This window comes from Rissa tridactyla, chromosome 20, assembly GCF_028500815.1.
Source record: "Rissa tridactyla isolate bRisTri1 chromosome 20, bRisTri1.patW.cur.20221130, whole genome shotgun sequence".
In the NCBI taxonomy this organism is placed as follows: domain Eukaryota; kingdom Metazoa; phylum Chordata; class Aves; order Charadriiformes; family Laridae; genus Rissa; species Rissa tridactyla.
This window is the reverse complement of record NC_071485.1, coordinates 1,256,032-1,277,054: the sequence shown is the minus strand read 5'-3', so window position 1 is coordinate 1,277,054 and position 21,023 is coordinate 1,256,032.

Here is a 21,023-nt window from a genome sequence, read left to right as displayed (position 1 = left end):
GGCTGCAGGTGGGGAGCTCCGTGCAGGGAAACGGGGCTCCGCGCACCCCTGGGCTTGGGCTCCACTCGCCTGCCCGTGGCTCGTCTCCTCTCCGCCCTGGCCATCCTGACCTGGCTGCTCTGCACGTGCCGGGAAGGAGATCCAGGGGACCAAAGCTGGGCACAGCAACGCAGGGCCGGGAGAGCCTCCTGCTCTCCTTTCTCAGCGTGCCTGGCAAGGACCAGCACTCGCCTCCCCTGCCCACCCCTCGCCAGACAAGGGGACAGCCTGGGCTCCCTCTTCACTGAGCTGCTCTCCATCCTCTCTTCAGAATACCTGTCTGCAGAGATACACACCCCTGCCCAGACAAAACCCCTGCCCTTGCTGAGAACACGCACGCTGGCAGCGCTGGGCTGCAGATGGGACAGCTCTTTCTCCAAAGCCGGGATGATAGCTGGGAAGGTTCCTCACCATGGCCGGAGTTGCTGGGACACCTTGGCTCATCTGGGATTTACGGCATCACCTGACGGACATTGGCCCGTACCTAACTCGGCACTCCAGAACACCCTACCTCTAAATGCTTCATGGCTAATAGCAGCCATCTAATACAGGAGCTTGGCACCTCCTCCCCCGCAACAACTTACGTTTTCCTCTCCCTCCACAAATAGATCGCACAACACAGTCCCATCCCAAACAGCACGGAGCCTAAGATTGTCATGGTGCCTTCTATCCAGTACTTCTGGAAGTCTTCAGGATTTGTGGCATTTGTGTTTCTCTTGCCATCCACACCTGGAGGAACAATTCCGTACGTTAGTGTGTCCTGCGCGCCACTGGCAGTCTCACAGGAGGTCTGACATTGCCAGCAAACGTTCTTTCGCACTTTGTTAGCATCCCTGAAGGAGGGAACACCCTGGGGCTGCGTTGTCTCCTTGGTTTCGGTAGAAGCAGAGGCAACTCCCACAGTCGTCGCAAATCAGTGCACTCTGGAGCCTCTCTTTCTCCTCTCGCCCCCAGCTCTCCTGCCCCGGCCAAGCACCCACACCCCGAAGGGACGGAGTCAGGCCCTCTCGGGAGACACCCCAACCTCCCTCTCCCCCTTTGCCTTTTCTTCAGCATGGGCACCGCTTGCATGCCCCGAGTTTTCAGGACTTGTCTCCCACTTCTGGCCCCCTGCAAGACTGCTCAGTACCTGCTTTCTTTGGAAGAACGTCATCCATCCCGGCGTGGCGGGCTTCCCCGGGGGTGGACAGCACTGCCAAAAATCCCAGAAAGGTAAAGCCTCAGCATGGCCCAGGCACAGAGGGTGCAGAAGGACGGTGCAGGTTCCCTCTAAGCCGTGCCCCATCTCTCAGTGCAGCCCTTTGGACCTCAGGTCACAGGAGGGATCCCCCGCTGTTGTGCCTCGGGGGACTCACGGCGAGCTCTGGGGGGCGGCTATTGCGGGAGATACGTTCCATTAAGAGCCGCGTTTCCCGTCATCTGCTGAGGCTGGCTCAGATGGCCTCCTTCCCAAAATGGCAAAGTTCTGAAACTCGGGTGAACTGGGTGTGGTGGGCGGTGAGCATCCCCCCGCATCCAGAGAGGGTTAGGCGCACACTGCTGGCCATAACCTCCACAGCCCAGAGGTGACAGTCATCCTCAGAGAGCCCTTCCTGGCTTCTTTTCCATAGTTTGGCTGCTGACACGATGTGCGGCAGCGGGCACCAGGGCAAGAGCCTGCAGACACCCAGGGATTTTGATTCAGGACGCTGGATGACCGAGGGACGGCAATTACCTGGCACGCCTGCTGATTGAATTGCCCTCGTTGCTTCATCAGAGACTGGCGCTGCCTGACTGCCTCCTTCCTGAAGCGCCTCCTTCTCCACAGGCCCCCAGTCCCTCACTTGCAAAAGAAAGCAGGCCAGTTGAACGAGATAGAAGCAACCGCTCCTCATGGGCAACATCGTATCTTCCGGAGGCGATACTTCCCAAAATACATGAGTATCGCTTAGACACAAAGCCTGGGAATTTGGGCGTGCCCCTAGTCACTAGGCCAAACAATGTGGCCTTCATGGAGAAAAATCTAAACGCGAGACCCTTTTTGGTTTCCCAGGGCACACAAGAGCCCACAGTCCCCCAAAAGAAGCCGAAAAACACCCAAGTTACCTAAAACACAAGCGGCAAGAGACAGCTAAATCACCTGAGGCTGAATTCACAGCCCTTCATTTGAGTGGCCTTCAAGTTAGGTGTCCGGCCTCAAGCTGGGTGTCCAGCTTTCACCTGTCCCTGAGCCTGAGGTGTCCCCGAGAGTCCTCAGACATCAAGGAGAACAACGAGGCTGGACCAGGCTGTGAAGCTGGGGCTGCTCCGGCCCCGGCCAACTCTGCCGGTCCCAGCGGCCCCAAGCTGCCTGCGCATCCTCTCTGCCACCCAGGGGCACTCTCCTCTCTGTTGACTTGCAGAGAGGGCGCTGGCCCTCTCACGGCTTCTCTGGGATCAGCTCCTCGGCAAGTTCCTCACGCGCTCAAGACGCGAGCACCGCCAGTTCCTGCCAGCTGGACACCACCGTCTGCCCAGAGCAGCTCTGAGGAGCAACGCTCTAACTGGGGCAGCAGCTGTCCCTGGCACTCAGCTTGGACCACACCTGGCAGCAGAGACTCTGGACCGTCTCTGTCTGCAGCTCGCCAGCGCCTGCAAGGCGTGAAATTGAGTGTCACCGCAGGGAGGCTCTGATCCATCCCTTCCTGCTGTCTAGGCTACGGCTTGTCCATACAGCCAGCTAAAACCTCGGCTTCCCGAGCCTTGTGCTTAAGAGTGAGATATGCCCACCATGTGCCGCTTTGTCCAATTCCTTCAGGAGTTCCTTTAGGACTTCTGATGACCGCTGGGAAGATTTTCTCTTTTCAGCTTTGGACTTTGCTCTTTGAGGACCTCCAGCCACGTCTGGAAACAAACACACCGGAGCAGCTCCTGTGAGGTATTTCAATAGAGTTCTTCCCACCTGAACGGCAGCGAATGCAGTTCAAACACGGGATTGACCCGTGGCACGCGTCTCTCCCTTCCACGCAGGAGCATTGTGCGCAGCCCCGGGGCACATCACTGAGCCTGACCCACTCCCCCTCAGCTCGTGTGACAGCGGCTGAGGAGGCCAGGCCGGAGCCTGCAGCAGCAGTGGCAGGTTTAAACGAGGCGTAAGCGCCACCAACGGTCACTCACTGAGACAAAGAGCTGCGGTGCTGGCACGTCAGCAGCAAAGCCAGGCGATCACGGTGAAAAGGCGATTTTTTCAAGACTTTCTGAAGCCAGTTGAATCCTGGGAAGCAGCAGGGACTCACAGGGAGCCCGGAGGTCGTGCGACAGCGGCTGAGGAGGCCAGGCCGGAGCCTGCAGCAGCAGCAGCAGGTTTAAACGAGGCCTAACTGCCACCAACGGTCACTCACCGAGACATAGAGCTCTGGTGCTGGCACGTCAGCAGCAAAGCCAGGCGATCACGGTGAAAAGGCGATTTTTTCAAGATTTTCTGAAGCCAGTTCAAGCCCGGGAAGCAGCAGGGACCGCAAACAGCCCAGAGCTCGCGCGACAGCGGCTGAGGAGGCCAGGCCCGAGCCTGCAGCAGCAGCGGCAGGTTTAAACGAGGCGTAAGCGCCACCAACAGTCACTCACTGAGACAAAGTGCTGCGGTGCTGGCACAGGAGGCCGAGGTGGGGGTGATGACCTCTAATGAGCCCCATGGGTGCCTCAGTGGCTCAGAATTTTGCGGGCCGGTCCCACCAGGGAGGCTGGGTTCCGCTGGCCCGTCGGCGGGTCCCGTGCCCAGCTCCCTGCCAGCTGACACCATGGGCATCCTCGTCCCTGCCTGGCCCGGTATGAACTTCAGCCCAGAATTGCAGAACTCCTGGCATTCATGCCGTTACGAAACGGACAACAGCGCAACTGGTCTGTAGTTTTGGCTACACCTTTATTCTGCTGAAATCAGAATGGTCGACCCCTTCAGCTGTCAGTCGGGAGTCTTCTGCTATCCCAAATCCCTACCGCTGTCGGCAGCGAGGGAGGCACAGGTGGGGTCGGTAAGACCAGGTGGATGTCCAGTCTGTCGGGGGCCCGTTTCTGGTTGCTCCCTGGCAGGTGGGCCGGTTTCCCAGGCTGCGTCAAGCCATTCAGTTCTCAGTCGGGAGTCTTCTGATGTCTGAAATCCGTACTGCTGTCGCCAGCGGTGGAGGCACAGGTGGCGTCGGGAAGACCAAGTGGATGTCCAGTCTTTCGGGGGCCCGTTTCTGGGTGGTCTCTGGTAGGTGGGCCGGTTTCCCAGGCTCAGGTGATGGCTGCTGGGGTTGGGGCCGGCTCTCAGAGGTGCTGGGACTGGTCGTGCGGCTGTCCGGGCACGAGGGGTAGCTGCTGGGGTTGAGCTGGGCTCCTGAAGCTGCGGAGAGGCGGCTGTGGAGAGAGGAGGCTGCTGAGGCTCTGACGTGGCTGTGGTGCCGGGCGGGTGTGAGGGTGCAGGACAGCAACGGACGCCCCGGAGGGTGCGGGCATCCGGCTGCAGGTGGGGAGCTCCGTGCAGGGAAACGGGGCTCCGCGCACCCCTGGGCTTGGGCTCCACTCGCCTGCCCGTGGCTCGTCTCCTCTCCGCCCTGGCCATCCTGACCTGGCTGCTCTGCACGTGCCGGGAAGGAGATCCAGGGGACCAAAGCTGGGCACAGCAACGCAGGGCCGGGAGAGCCTCCTGCTCTCCTTTCTCAGCGTGCCTGGCAAGGACCAGCACTCGCCTCCCCTGCCCACCCCTCGCCAGACAAGGGGACAGCCTGGGCTCCCTCTTCACTGAGCTGCTCTCCATCCTCTCTTCAGAATACCTGTCTGCAGAGATACACACCCCTGCCCAGACAAACCCCCTGCCCTTGCTGAGAACACGCACGCTGGCAGCGCTGGGCTGCAGATGGGACAGCTCTTTCTCCAAAGCCGGGATGATAGCTGGGAAGGTTCCTCACCATGGCCGGAGTTGCTGGGACACCTTGGCTCATCTGGGATTTACGGCATCACCTGACGGACATTGGCCCGTACCTAACTCGGCACTCCAGAACACCCTACCTCTAAATGCTTCATGGCTAATAGCAGCCATCTAATACAGGAGCTTGGCACCTCCTCCCCCGCAACAACTTACGTTTTCCTCTCCCTCCACAAATAGATCGCACAACACAGTCCCATCCCAAACAGCACGGAGCCTAAGATTGTCATGGTGCCTTCTATCCAGTACTTCTGGAAGTCTTCAGGATTTGTGGCATTTGTGTTTCTCTTGCCATCCACACCTGGAGGAACAATTCCGTACGTTAGTGTGTCCTGCGCGCCACTGGCAGTCTCACAGGAGGTCTGACATTGCCAGCAAACGTTCTTTCGCACTTTGTTAGCATCCCTGAAGGAGGGAACACCCTGGGGCTGCGTTGTCTCCTTGGTTTCGGTAGAAGCAGAGGCAACTCCCACAGTCGTCGCAAATCAGTGCACTCTGGAGCCTCTCTTTCTCCTCTCGCCCCCAGCTCTCCTGCCCCGGCCAAGCACCCACACCCCGAAGGGACGGAGTCAGGCCCTCTCGGGAGACACCCCAACCTCCCTCTCCCCCTTTGCCTTTTCTTCAGCATGGGCACCGCTTGCATGCCCCGAGTTTTCAGGACTTGTCTCCCACTTCTGGCCCCCTGCAAGACTGCTCAGTACCTGCTTTCTTTGGAAGAACGTCATCCATCCCGGCGTGGCGGGCTTCCCCGGGGGTGGACAGCACTGCCAAAAATCCCAGAAAGGTAAAGCCTCAGCATGGCCCAGGCACAGAGGGTGCAGAAGGACGGTGCAGGTTCCCTCTAAGCCGTGCCCCATCTCTCAGTGCAGCCCTTTGGACCTCAGGTCACAGGAGGGATCCCCCGCTGTTGTGCCTCGGGGGACTCACGGCGAGCTCTGGGGGGCGGCTATTGCGGGAGGTACGTTCCATTAAGAGCCGCGTTTCCCGTCATCTGCTGAGGCTGGCTCAGATGGCCTCCTTCCCAAAATGGCAAAGTTCTGAAACTCGGGTGAACTGGGTGTGGTGGGCGGTGAGCATCCCCCCGCATCCAGAGAGGGTTAGGCGCACACTGCTGGCCATAACCTCCACAGCCCAGAGGTGACAGTCATCCTCAGAGAGCCCTTCCTGGCTTCTTTTCCATAGTTTGGCTGCTGACACGATGTGCGGCAGCGGGCACCAGGGCAAGAGCCTGCAGACACCCAGGGATTTTGATTCAGGACGCTGGATGACCGAGGGACGGCAATTACCTGGCACGCCTGCTGATTGAATTGCCCTCGTTGCTTCATCAGAGACTGGCGCTGCCTGACTGCCTCCTTCCTGAAGCGCCTCCTTCTCCACAGGCCCCCAGTCCCTCACTTGCAAAAGAAAGCAGGCCAGTTGAACGAGATAGAAGCAACCGCTCCTCATGGGCAACATCGTATCTTCCGGAGGCGATACTTCCCAAAATACATGAGTATCGCTTAGACACAAAGCCTGGGAATTTGGGCGTGCCCCTAGTCACTAGGCCAAACAATGTGGCCTTCATGGAGAAAAATCTAAACGCGAGACCCTTTTTGGTTTCCCAGGGCACACAAGAGCCCACAGTCCCCCAAAAGAAGCCGAAAAACACCCAAGTTACCTAAAACACAAGCGGCAAGAGACAGCTAAACCACCTGAGGCTGAATTCACAGCCCTTCATTTGAGTGGCCTTCAAGTTAGGTGTCCGGCCTCAAGCTGGGTGTCCAGCTTTCACCTGTCCCTGAGCCTGAGGTGTCCCCGAGAGTCCTCAGACATCAAGGAGAACAACGAGGCTGGACCAGGCTGTGAAGCTGGGGCTGCTCCGGCCCCGGCCAACTCTGCCGGTCCCAGCGGCCCCAAGCTGCCTGCGCATCCTCTCTGCCACCCAGGGGCACTCTCCTCTCTGTTGACTTGCAGAGAGGGCGCTGGCCCTCTCACGGCTTCTCTGGGATCAGCTCCTCGGCAAGTTCCTCACGCGCTCAAGACGCGAGCACCGCCAGTTCCTGCCAGCTGGACACCACCGTCTGCCCAGAGCAGCTCTGAGGAGCAACGCTCTAACTGGGGCAGCAGCTGTCCCTGGCACTCAGCTTGGACCACACCTGGCAGCAGAGACTCTGGACCGTCTCTGTCTGCAGCTCGCCAGCGCCTGCAAGGCGTGAAATTGAGTGTCACCGCAGGGAGGCTCTGATCCATCCCTTCCTGCTGTCTAGGCTACGGCTTGTCCATACAGCCAGCTAAAACCTCGGCTTCCCGAGCCTTGTGCTTAAGAGTGAGATATGCCCACCATGTGCCGCTTTGTCCAATTCCTTCAGGAGTTCCTTTAGGACTTCTGATGACCGCTGGGAAGATTTTCTCTTTTCAGCTTTGGACTTTGCTCTTTGAGGACCTCCAGCCACGTCTGGAAACAAACACACCGGAGCAGCTCCTGTGAGGTATTTCAATAGAGTTCTTCCCACCTGAACGGCAGCGAATGCAGTTCAAACACGGGATTGACCCGTGGCACGCGTCTCTCCCTTCCACGCAGGAGCATTGTGCGCAGCCCCGGGGCACATCACTGAGCCTGACCCACTCCCCCTCAGCTCGTGTGACAGCGGCTGAGGAGGCCAGGCCCGAGCCTGCAGCAGCAGCGGCAGGTTTAAACGAGGCGTAAGCGCCACCAACGGTCACTCACTGAGACAAAGAGCTGCGGTGCTGGCACGTCAGCAGCAAAGCCAGGCGATCACGGTGAAAAGGCGATTTTTTCAAGACTTTCTGAAGCCAGTTGAATCCTGGGAAGCAGCAGGGACTCACAGGGAGCCCGGAGGTCGTGCGACAGCGGCTGAGGAGGCCAGGCCGGAGCCTGCAGCAGCAGCAGCAGGTTTAAACGAGGCCTAACTGCCACCAACGGTCACTCACCGAGACATAGAGCTCTGGTGCTGGCACGTCAGCAGCAAAGCCAGGCGATCACGGTGAAAAGGCGATTTTTTCAAGATTTTCTGAAGCCAGTTCAAGCCCGGGAAGCAGCAGGGACCGCAAACAGCCCAGAGCTCGCGCGACAGCGGCTGAGGAGGCCAGGCCCGAGCCTGCAGCAGCAGCGGCAGGTTTAAACGAGGCGTAAGCGCCACCAACAGTCACTCACTGAGACAAAGTGCTGCGGTGCTGGCACAGGAGGCCGAGGTGGGGGTGATGACCTCTAATGAGCCCCATGGGTGCCTCAGTGGCTCACAATTTTGCGGGCCGGTCCCACCAGGGAGGCTGGGTTCCGCTGGCCCGTCGGCGGGTCCCGTGCCCAGCTCCCTGCCAGCTGACACCATGGGCATCCTCGTCCCTGCCTGGCCCGGTATGAACTTCAGCCCAGAATTGCAGAACTCCTGGCATTCATGCCGTTACGAAACGGACAACAGCGCAACTGGTCTGTAGTTTTGGCTACACCTTTATTCTGCTGAAATCAGAATGGTCGACCCCTTCAGCTGTCAGTCGGGAGTCTTCTGCTATCCCAAATGCCTACCGCTGTTGGTAGCGGGGGAGACTCGGGTCGGGTCGGGAAGACCAGGCGGATATCCAGTCCTTCAGGGGCCGGTTCCTGGGTGCTCCCTGGCAGGTGGGACAGTTTCCCAGGCACAGGTGATGGCTGCTGGGGTTGGGGCTGACTCTCAGAGGTGCTGGGACGGGTGGTGCGGCTGTCCGGGCACGAGGGGGAGCTGCTGGTGTTGGGCTGGGCTCCTGAAGCTGTGGAGAGGCAGCTGTGGAGAGAGGAGGCTGCTGAGGCTCTGAGGCGGCTGTGGTGCCGGGCGGGAGCCTCTCTCGGTCAAGCCTGGCCAGCGGCAGGGACCCGCAGGGAGCCCGGAGCTCACGTGACAGCGGCTGAGGAGGCAAGGCCCGAGCCTGCAGCAGCAGGGGCAGGTTTAAATGAGGCGTAACTGCCACCAACAATCACTCACCAAGAGAAAGAGCTGCGTTACTGACACGTCGGCAGCAAAGCCGGGCGGTCGTGGTGAAAAGGCACTTTTCCCAGGATTTTCTGAATCTGGGTCAAGCCTGGGCAGCAGCAGGGACGGCAAACAGCTCGGAGCTGGGGCGACAGCGGCTGAGGAGGCCAGGTGCAAGCCTGGAGCAGCAGCGGCAGGTTTAAAGGTCTGGTTTTATGGCTACGCCTTTATTCTGCTGAAATCAGAATGGTCGACCCCTTCAGCTGTCAGTCGGGAGTCTTCTGCTATCCCAAATCCCTACCGCTGTCGGCAGCGAGGGAGGCACAGGTGGGGTCGGTAAGACCAGGTGGATGTCCAGTCTGTCGGGGGCCCGTTTCTGGTTGCTCCCTGGCAGGTGGGCCGGTTTCCCAGGCTGCGTCAAGCCATTCAGTTCTCAGTCGGGAGTCTTCTGATGTCTGAAATCCGTACTGCTGTCGCCAGCGGTGGAGGCACAGGTGGCGTCGGGAAGACCAAGTGGATGTCCAGTCTTTCGGGGGCCCGTTTCTGGGTGGTCTCTGGTAGGTGGGCCGGTTTCCCAGGCTCAGGTGATGGCTGCTGGGGTTGGGGCCGGCTCTCAGAGGTGCTGGGACTGGTCGTGCGGCTGTCCGGGCACGAGGGGTAGCTGCTGGGGTTGAGCTGGGCTCCTGAAGCTGCGGAGAGGCGGCTGTGGAGAGAGGAGGCTGCTGAGGCTCTGACGTGGCTGTGGTGCCGGGCGGGTGTGAGGGTGCAGGACAGCAACGGACGCCCCGGAGGGTGCGGGCATCCGGCTGCAGGTGGGGAGCTCCGTGCAGGGAAACGGGGCTCCGCGCACCCCTGGGCTTGGGCTCCACTCGCCTGCCCGTGGCTCGTCTCCTCTCCGCCCTGGCCATCCTGACCTGGCTGCTCTGCACGTGCCGGGAAGGAGATCCAGGGGACCAAAGCTGGGCACAGCAACGCAGGGCCGGGAGAGCCTCCTGCTCTCCTTTCTCAGCGTGCCTGGCAAGGACCAGCACTCGCCTCCCCTGCCCACCCCTCGCCAGACAAGGGGACAGCCTGGGCTCCCTCTTCACTGAGCTGCTCTCCATCCTCTCTTCAGAATACCTGTCTGCAGAGATACACACCCCTGCCCAGACAAAACCCCTGCCCTTGCTGAGAACACGCACGCTGGCAGCGCTGGGCTGCAGATGGGACAGCTCTTTCTCCAAAGCCGGGATGATAGCTGGGAAGGTTCCTCACCATGGCCGGAGTTGCTGGGACACCTTGGCTCATCTGGGATTTACGGCATCACCTGACGGACATTGGCCCGTACCTAACTCGGCACTCCAGAACACCCTACCTCTAAATGCTTCATGGCTAATAGCAGCCATCTAATACAGGAGCTTGGCACCTCCTCCCCCGCAACAACTTACGTTTTCCTCTCCCTCCACAAATAGATCGCACAACACAGTCCCATCCCAAACAGCACGGAGCCTAAGATTGTCATGGTGCCTTCTATCCAGTACTTCTGGAAGTCTTCAGGATTTGTGGCATTTGTGTTTCTCTTGCCATCCACACCTGGAGGAACAATTCCGTACGTTAGTGTGTCCTGCGCGCCACTGGCAGTCTCACAGGAGGTCTGACATTGCCAGCAAACGTTCTTTCGCACTTTGTTAGCATCCCTGAAGGAGGGAACACCCTGGGGCTGCGTTGTCTCCTTGGTTTCGGTAGAAGCAGAGGCAACTCCCACAGTCGTCGCAAATCAGTGCACTCTGGAGCCTCTCTTTCTCCTCTCGCCCCCAGCTCTCCTGCCCCGGCCAAGCACCCACACCCCGAAGGGACGGAGTCAGGCCCTCTCGGGAGACACCCCAACCTCCCTCTCCCCCTTTGCCTTTTCTTCAGCATGGGCACCGCTTGCATGCCCCGAGTTTTCAGGACTTGTCTCCCACTTCTGGCCCCCTGCAAGACTGCTCAGTACCTGCTTTCTTTGGAAGAACGTCATCCATCCCGGCGTGGCGGGCTTCCCCGGGGGTGGACAGCACTGCCAAAAATCCCAGAAAGGTAAAGCCTCAGCATGGCCCAGGCACAGAGGGTGCAGAAGGACGGTGCAGGTTCCCTCTAAGCCGTGCCCCATCTCTCAGTGCAGCCCTTTGGACCTCAGGTCACAGGAGGGATCCCCCGCTGTTGTGCCTCGGGGGACTCACGGCGAGCTCTGGGGGGCGGCTATTGCGGGAGATACGTTCCATTAAGAGCCGCGTTTCCCGTCATCTGCTGAGGCTGGCTCAGATGGCCTCCTTCCCAAAATGGCAAAGTTCTGAAACTCGGGTGAACTGGGTGTGGTGGGCGGTGAGCATCCCCCCGCATCCAGAGAGGGTTAGGCGCACACTGCTGGCCATAACCTCCACAGCCCAGAGGTGACAGTCATCCTCAGAGAGCCCTTCCTGGCTTCTTTTCCATAGTTTGGCTGCTGACACGATGTGCGGCAGCGGGCACCAGGGCAAGAGCCTGCAGACACCCAGGGATTTTGATTCAGGACGCTGGATGACCGAGGGACGGCAATTACCTGGCACGCCTGCTGATTGAATTGCCCTCGTTGCTTCATCAGAGACTGGCGCTGCCTGACTGCCTCCTTCCTGAAGCGCCTCCTTCTCCACAGGCCCCCAGTCCCTCACTTGCAAAAGAAAGCAGGCCAGTTGAACGAGATAGAAGCAACCGCTCCTCATGGGCAACATCGTATCTTCCGGAGGCGATACTTCCCAAAATACATGAGTATCGCTTAGACACAAAGCCTGGGAATTTGGGCGTGCCCCTAGTCACTAGGCCAAACAATGTGGCCTTCATGGAGAAAAATCTAAACGCGAGACCCTTTTTGGTTTCCCAGGGCACACAAGAGCCCACAGTCCCCCAAAAGAAGCCGAAAAACACCCAAGTTACCTAAAACACAAGCGGCAAGAGACAGCTAAATCACCTGAGGCTGAATTCACAGCCCTTCATTTGAGTGGCCTTCAAGTTAGGTGTCCGGCCTCAAGCTGGGTGTCCAGCTTTCACCTGTCCCTGAGCCTGAGGTGTCCCCGAGAGTCCTCAGACATCAAGGAGAACAACGAGGCTGGACCAGGCTGTGAAGCTGGGGCTGCTCCGGCCCCGGCCAACTCTGCCGGTCCCAGCGGCCCCAAGCTGCCTGCGCATCCTCTCTGCCACCCAGGGGCACTCTCCTCTCTGTTGACTTGCAGAGAGGGCGCTGGCCCTCTCACGGCTTCTCTGGGATCAGCTCCTCGGCAAGTTCCTCACGCGCTCAAGACGCGAGCACCGCCAGTTCCTGCCAGCTGGACACCACCGTCTGCCCAGAGCAGCTCTGAGGAGCAACGCTCTAACTGGGGCAGCAGCTGTCCCTGGCACTCAGCTTGGACCACACCTGGCAGCAGAGACTCTGGACCGTCTCTGTCTGCAGCTCGCCAGCGCCTGCAAGGCGTGAAATTGAGTGTCACCGCAGGGAGGCTCTGATCCATCCCTTCCTGCTGTCTAGGCTACGGCTTGTCCATACAGCCAGCTAAAACCTCGGCTTCCCGAGCCTTGTGCTTAAGAGTGAGATATGCCCACCATGTGCCGCTTTGTCCAATTCCTTCAGGAGTTCCTTTAGGACTTCTGATGACCGCTGGGAAGATTTTCTCTTTTCAGCTTTGGACTTTGCTCTTTGAGGACCTCCAGCCACGTCTGGAAACAAACACACCGGAGCAGCTCCTGTGAGGTATTTCAATAGAGTTCTTCCCACCTGAACGGCAGCGAATGCAGTTCAAACACGGGATTGACCCGTGGCACGCGTCTCTCCCTTCCACGCAGGAGCATTGTGCGCAGCCCCGGGGCACATCACTGAGCCTGACCCACTCCCCCTCCGCTCGTGTGACAGCGGCTGAGGAGGCCAGGCCGGAGCCTGCAGCAGCAGCGGCAGGTTTAAACGAGGCGTAAGCGCCACCAACGGTCACTCACTGAGACAAAGAGCTGCGGTGCTGGCACGTCAGCAGCAAAGCCAGGCGATCACGGTGAAAAGGCGATTTTTTCAAGACTTTCTGAAGCCAGTTGAATCCTGGGAAGCAGCAGGGACTCACAGGGAGCCCGGAGGTCGTGCGACAGCGGCTGAGGAGGCCAGGCCGGAGCCTGCAGCAGCAGCAGCAGGTTTAAACGAGGCCTAACTGCCACCAACGGTCACTCACCGAGACATAGAGCTCTGGTGCTGGCACGTCAGCAGCAAAGCCAGGCGATCACGGTGAAAAGGCGATTTTTTCAAGATTTTCTGAAGCCAGTTCAAGCCCGGGAAGCAGCAGGGACCGCAAACAGCCCAGAGCTCGCGCGACAGCGGCTGAGGAGGCCAGGCCCGAGCCTGCAGCAGCAGCGGCAGGTTTAAACGAGGCGTAAGCGCCACCAACAGTCACTCACTGAGACAAAGTGCTGCGGTGCTGGCACAGGAGGCCGAGGTGGGGGTGATGACCTCTAATGAGCCCCATGGGTGCCTCAGTGGCTCAGAATTTTGCGGGCCGGTCCCACCAGGGAGGCTGGGTTCCGCTGGCCCGTCGGCGGGTCCCGTGCCCAGCTCCCTGCCAGCTGACACCATGGGCATCCTCGTCCCTGCCTGGCCCGGTATGAACTTCAGCCCAGAATTGCAGAACTCCTGGCATTCATGCCGTTACGAAACGGACAACAGCGCAACTGGTCTGTAGTTTTGGCTACACCTTTATTCTGCTGAAATCAGAATGGTCGACCCCTTCAGCTGTCAGTCGGGAGTCTTCTGCTATCCCAAATCCCTACCGCTGTCGGCAGCGAGGGAGGCACAGGTGGGGTCGGTAAGACCAGGTGGATGTCCAGTCTGTCGGGGGCCCGTTTCTGGTTGCTCCCTGGCAGGTGGGCCGGTTTCCCAGGCTGCGTCAAGCCATTCAGTTCTCAGTCGGGAGTCTTCTGATGTCTGAAATCCGTACTGCTGTCGCCAGCGGTGGAGGCACAGGTGGCGTCGGGAAGACCAAGTGGATGTCCAGTCTTTCGGGGGCCCGTTTCTGGGTGGTCTCTGGTAGGTGGGCCGGTTTCCCAGGCTCAGGTGATGGCTGCTGGGGTTGGGGCCGGCTCTCAGAGGTGCTGGGACTGGTCGTGCGGCTGTCCGGGCACGAGGGGTAGCTGCTGGGGTTGAGCTGGGCTCCTGAAGCTGCGGAGAGGCGGCTGTGGAGAGAGGAGGCTGCTGAGGCTCTGACGTGGCTGTGGTGCCGGGCGGGTGTGAGGGTGCAGGACAGCAACGGACGCCCCGGAGGGTGCGGGCATCCGGCTGCAGGTGGGGAGCTCCGTGCAGGGAAACGGGGCTCCGCGCACCCCTGGGCTTGGGCTCCACTCGCCTGCCCGTGGCTCGTCTCCTCTCCGCCCTGGCCATCCTGACCTGGCTGCTCTGCACGTGCCGGGAAGGAGATCCAGGGGACCAAAGCTGGGCACAGCAACGCAGGGCCGGGAGAGCCTCCTGCTCTCCTTTCTCAGCGTGCCTGGCAAGGACCAGCACTCGCCTCCCCTGCCCACCCCTCGCCAGACAAGGGGACAGCCTGGGCTCCCTCTTCACTGAGCTGCTCTCCATCCTCTCTTCAGAATACCTGTCTGCAGAGATACACACCCCTGCCCAGACAAACCCCCTGCCCTTGCTGAGAACACGCACGCTGGCAGCGCTGGGCTGCAGATGGGACAGCTCTTTCTCCAAAGCCGGGATGATAGCTGGGAAGGTTCCTCACCATGGCCGGAGTTGCTGGGACACCTTGGCTCATCTGGGATTTACGGCATCACCTGACGGACATTGGCCCGTACCTAACTCGGCACTCCAGAACACCCTACCTCTAAATGCTTCATGGCTAATAGCAGCCATCTAATACAGGAGCTTGGCACCTCCTCCCCCGCAACAACTTACGTTTTCCTCTCCCTCCACAAATAGATCGCACAACACAGTCCCATCCCAAACAGCACGGAGCCTAAGATTGTCATGGTGCCTTCTATCCAGTACTTCTGGAAGTCTTCAGGATTTGTGGCATTTGTGTTTCTCTTGCCATCCACACCTGGAGGAACAATTCCGTACGTTAGTGTGTCCTGCGCGCCACTGGCAGTCTCACAGGAGGTCTGACATTGCCAGCAAACGTTCTTTCGCACTTTGTTAGCATCCCTGAAGGAGGGAACACCCTGGGGCTGCGTTGTCTCCTTGGTTTCGGTAGAAGCAGAGGCAACTCCCACAGTCGTCGCAAATCAGTGCACTCTGGAGCCTCTCTTTCTCCTCTCGCCCCCAGCTCTCCTGCCCCGGCCAAGCACCCACACCCCGAAGGGACGGAGTCAGGCCCTCTCGGGAGACACCCCAACCTCCCTCTCCCCCTTTGCCTTTTCTTCAGCATGGGCACCGCTTGCATGCCCCGAGTTTTCAGGACTTGTCTCCCACTTCTGGCCCCCTGCAAGACTGCTCAGTACCTGCTTTCTTTGGAAGAACGTCATCCATCCCGGCGTGGCGGGCTTCCCCGGGGGTGGACAGCACTGCCAAAAATCCCAGAAAGGTAAAGCCTCAGCATGGCCCAGGCACAGAGGGTGCAGAAGGACGGTGCAGGTTCCCTCTAAGCCGTGCCCCATCTCTCAGTGCAGCCCTTTGGACCTCAGGTCACAGGAGGGATCCCCCGCTGTTGTGCCTCGGGGGACTCACGGCGAGCTCTGGGGGGCGGCTATTGCGGGAGGTACGTTCCATTAAGAGCCGCGTTTCCCGTCATCTGCTGAGGCTGGCTCAGATGGCCTCCTTCCCAAAATGGCAAAGTTCTGAAACTCGGGTGAACTGGGTGTGGTGGGCGGTGAGCATCCCCCCGCATCCAGAGAGGGTTAGGCGCACACTGCTGGCCATAACCTCCACAGCCCAGAGGTGACAGTCATCCTCAGAGAGCCCTTCCTGGCTTCTTTTCCATAGTTTGGCTGCTGACACGATGTGCGGCAGCGGGCACCAGGGCAAGAGCCTGCAGACACCCAGGGATTTTGATTCAGGACGCTGGATGACCGAGGGACGGCAATTACCTGGCACGCCTGCTGATTGAATTGCCCTCGTTGCTTCATCAGAGACTGGCGCTGCCTGACTGCCTCCTTCCTGAAGCGCCTCCTTCTCCACAGGCCCCCAGTCCCTCACTTGCAAAAGAAAGCAGGCCAGTTGAACGAGATAGAAGCAACCGCTCCTCATGGGCAACATCGTATCTTCCGGAGGCGATACTTCCCAAAATACATGAGTATCGCTTAGACACAAAGCCTGGGAATTTGGGCGTGCCCCTAGTCACTAGGCCAAACAATGTGGCCTTCATGGAGAAAAATCTAAACGCGAGACCCTTTTTGGTTTCCCAGGGCACACAAGAGCCCACAGTCCCCCAAAAGAAGCCGAAAAACACCCAAGTTACCTAAAACACAAGCGGCAAGAGACAGCTAAACCACCTGAGGCTGAATTCACAGCCCTTCATTTGAGTGGCCTTCAAGTTAGGTGTCCGGCCTCAAGCTGGGTGTCCAGCTTTCACCTGTCCCTGAGCCTGAGGTGTCCCCGAGAGTCCTCAGACATCAAGGAGAACAACGAGGCTGGACCAGGCTGTGAAGCTGGGGCTGCTCCGGCCCCGGCCAACTCTGCCGGTCCCAGCGGCCCCAAGCTGCCTGCGCATCCTCTCTGCCACCCAGGGGCACTCTCCTCTCTGTTGACTTGCAGAGAGGGCGCTGGCCCTCTCACGGCTTCTCTGGGATCAGCTCCTCGGCAAGTTCCTCACGCGCTCAAGACGCGAGCACCGCCAGTTCCTGCCAGCTGGACACCACCGTCTGCCCAGAGCAGCTCTGAGGAGCAACGCTCTAACTGGGGCAGCAGCTGTCCCTGGCACTCAGCTTGGACCACACCTGGCAGCAGAGACTCTGGACCGTCTCTGTCTGCAGCTCGCCAGCGCCTGCAAGGCGTGAAATTGAGTGTCACCGCAGGGAGGCTCTGATCCATCCCTTCCTGCTGTCTAGGCTACGGCTTGTCCATACAGCCAGCTAAAACCTCGGCTTCCCGAGCCTTGTGCTTAAGAGTGAGATATGCCCACCATGTGCCGCTTTGTCCAATTCCTTCAGGAGTTCCTTTAGGACTTCTGATGACCGCTGGGAAGATTTTCTCTTTTCAGCTTTAGACTTTGCTCTTTGAGGACCTCCAGCCACGTCTGGAAACAAACACACCGGAGCAGCTCCTGTGAGGTATTTCAATAGAGTTCTTCCCACCTGAACGGCAGCGAATGCAGTTCAAACACGGGATTGACCCGTGGCACGCGTCTCTCCCTTCCACGCAGGAGCATTGTGCGCAGCCCCGGGGCACATCACTGAGCCTGACCCACTCCCCCTCAGCTCGTGTGACAGCGGCTGAGGAGGCCAGGCCGGAGCCTGCAGCAGCAGTGGCAGGTTTAAACGAGGCGTAAGCGCCACCAACGGTCACTCACTGAGACAAAGAGCTGCGGTGCTGGCACGTCAGCAGCAAAGCCAGGCGATCACGGTGAAAAGGCGATTTTTTCAAGACTTTCTGAAGCCAGTTGAATCCTGGGAAGCAGCAGGGACTCACAGGGAGCCCGGAGGTCGTGCGACAGCGGCTGAGGAGGCCAGGCCGGAGCCTGCAGCAGCAGCAGCAGGTTTAAACGAGGCCTAACTGCCACCAACGGTCACTCACCGAGACATAGAGCTCTGGTGCTGGCACGTCAGCAGCAAAGCCAGGCGATCACGGTGAAAAGGCGATTTTTTCAAGATTTTCTGAAGCCAGTTCAAGCCCGGGAAGCAGCAGGGACCGCAAACAGCCCAGAGCTCGCGCGACAGCGGCTGAGGAGGCCAGGCCCGAGCCTGCAGCAGCAGCGGCAGGTTTAAACGAGGCGTAAGCGCCACCAACAGTCACTCACTGAGACAAAGTGCTGCGGTGCTGGCACAGGAGGCCGAGGTGGGGGTGATGACCTCTAATGAGCCCCATGGGTGCCTCAGTGGCTCACAATTTTGCGGGCCGGTCCCACCAGGGAGGCTGGGTTCCGCTGGCCCGTCGGCGGGTCCCGTGCCCAGCTCCCTGCCAGCTGACACCATGGGCATCCTCGTCCCTGCCTGGCCCGGTATGAACTTCAGCCCAGAATTGCAGAACTCCTGGCATTCATGCCGTTACGAAACGGACAACAGCGCAACTGGTCTGTAGTTTTGGCTACACCTTTATTCTGCTGAAATCAGAATGGTCGACCCCTTCAGCTGTCAGTCGGGAGTCTTCTGCTATCCCAAATGCCTACCGCTGTTGGTAGTGGGGGAGACTCGGGTCGGGTCGGGAAGACCAGGCGGATATCCAGTCCTTCAGGGGCCGGTTCCTGGGTGCTCCCTGGCAGGTGGGACAGTTTCCCAGGCACAGGTGATGGCTGCTGGGGTTGGGGCTGACTCTCAGAGGTGCTGGGACGGGTGGTGCGGCTGTCCGGGCACGAGGGGGAGCTGCTGGTGTTGGGCTGGGCTCCTGAAGCTGTGGAGAGGCAGCTGTGGAGAGAGGAGGCTGCTGAGGCTCTGAGGCGGCTGTGGTGCCGGGTGGGAGCCTCTCTCGGTCAAGCCTGGCCAGCGGCAGGGACCCGCAGGGAGCCCGGAGCTCACGTGACAGCGGCTGAGGAGGCAAGGCCCGAGCCTGCAGCAGCAGGGGCAGGTTTAAATGAGGCGTAACTGCCACCAACAATCACTCACCAAGAGAAAGAGCTGCGTTACTGACACGTCGGCAGCAAAGCCGGGCGGTCGTGGTGAAAAGGCACTTTTCCCAGGATTTTCTGAATCTGGGTCAAGCCTGGGCAGCAGCAGGGACGGCAAACAGCTCGGAGCTGGGGCGACAGCGGCTGAGGAGGCCAGGTGCAAGCCTGGAGCAGCAGCGGCAGGTTTAAAGGTCTGGTTTTATGGCTACGCCTTTATTCTGCTGAAATCAGAATGGTCGACCCCTTCAGCTGTCAGTCGGGAGTCTTCTGCTATCCCAAATCCCTACCGCTGTCGGCAGCGAGGGAGGCACAGGTGGGGTCGGTAAGACCAGGTGGATGTCCAGTCTGTCGGGGGCCCGTTTCTGGTTGCTCCCTGGCAGGTGGGCCGGTTTCCCAGGCTGCGTCAAGCCATTCAGTTCTCAGTCGGGAGTCTTCTGATGTCTGAAATCCGTACTGCTGTCGCCAGCGGTGGAGGCACAGGTGGCGTCGGGAAGACCAAGTGGATGTCCAGTCTTTCGGGGGCCCGTTTCTGGGTGGTCTCTGGTAGGTGGGCCGGTTTCCCAGGCTCAGGTGATGGCTGCTGGGGTTGGGGCTGTCTCTCAGAGGTGCTGGGACTGGTCGTGCGGCTGTCCGGGCACGAGGGGTAGCTGCTGGGGTTGAGCTGGGCTCCTGAAGCTGCGGAGAGGCGGCTGTGGAGAGAGGAGGCTGCTGAGGCTCTGACGTGGCTGTGGTGCCGGGCGGGTGTGAGGGTGCAGGACAGCAACGGACGCCCCGGAGGGTGCGGGCATCCGGCTGCAGGTGGGGAGCTCCGTGCAGGGAAACGGGGCTCCGCGCACCCCTGGGCTTGGGCTCCACTCGCCTGCCCGTGGCTCGTCTCCTCTCCGCCCTGGCCATCCTGACCTGGCTGCTCTGCACGTGCCGGGAAGGAGATCCAGGGGACCAAAGCTGGGCACAGCAACGCAGGGCCGGGAGAGCCTCCTGCTCTCCTTTCTCAGCGTGCCTGGCAAGGACCAGCACTCGCCTCCCCTGCCCACCCCTCGCCAGACAAGGGGACAGCCTGGGCTCCCTCTTCACTGAGCTGCTCTCCATCCTCTCTTCAGAATACCTGTCTGCAGAGATACACACCCCTGCCCAGACAAAACCCCTGCCCTTGCTGAGAACACGCACGCTGGCAGCGCTGGGCTGCAGATGGGACAGCTCTTTCTCCAAAGCCGGGATGATAGCTGGGAAGGTTCCTCACCATGGCCGGAGTTGCTGGGACACCTTGGCTCATCTGGGATTTACGGCATCACCTGACGGACATTGGCCCGTACCTAACTCGGCACTCCAGAACACCCTACCTCTAAATGCTTCATGGCTAATAGCAGCCATCTAATACAGGAGCTTGGCACCTCCTCCCCCGCAACAACTTACGTTTTCCTCTCCCTCCACAAATAGATCGCACAACACAGTCCCATCCCAAACAGCACGGAGCCTAAGATTGTCATGGTGCCTTCTATCCAGTACTTCTGGAAGTCTTCAGGATTTGTGGCATTTGTGTTTCTCTTGCCATCCACACCTGGAGGAACAATTCCGTACGTTAGTGTGTCCTGCGCGCCACTGGCAGTCTCACAGGAGGTCTGACATTGCCAGCAAACGTTCTTTCGCACTTTGTTAGCATCCCTGAAGGAGGGAACACCCTGGGGCTGCGTTGTCTCCTTGGTTTCGGTAGAAGCAGAGGCAACTCCCACAGTCGTCGCAAATCAGTGCACTCTGGAGCCTCTCTTTCTCCTCTCGCCCCCAGCTCTCCTGCCCCGGCCAAGCACCCACACCCCGAAGGGACGGAGTCAGGCCCTCTCGGGAGACACCCCAACCTCCCTCTCCCCCTTTGCCTTTTCTTCAGCGTGGGCACCGCTTGCATGCCCCGAGTTTTCAGGACTTGTCTCCCACTTCTGGCCCCCTGCAAGACTGCTCAGTACCTGCTTTCTTTGGAAGAACGTCATCCATCCCGGCGTGGCGGGCTTCCCCGGGGGTGGACAGCACTGCCAAAAATCCCAGAAAGGTAAAGCCTCAGCATGGCCCAGGCACAGAGGGTGCAGAAGGACGGTGCAGGTTCCCTCTAAGCCGTGCCCCATCTCTCAGTGCAGCCCTTTGGACCTCAGGTCACAGGAGGGATCCCCCGCTGTTGTGCCTCGGGGGACTCACGGCGAGCTCTGGGGGGCGGCTATTGCGGGAGGTACGTTCCATTAAGAGCCGCATTTCCTGTCATCTGCTGAGGCTGGCTCAGATGGCCTCCTTCCCAAAATGGCAAAGTTCTGAAACTCAGGTGAACTGGGTGTGGTGGGCGGTGAGCATCCCCCCGCATCCAGAGAGGGTTAGGCGCACACTGCTGGCCATAACCTCCACAGCCCAGAGGTG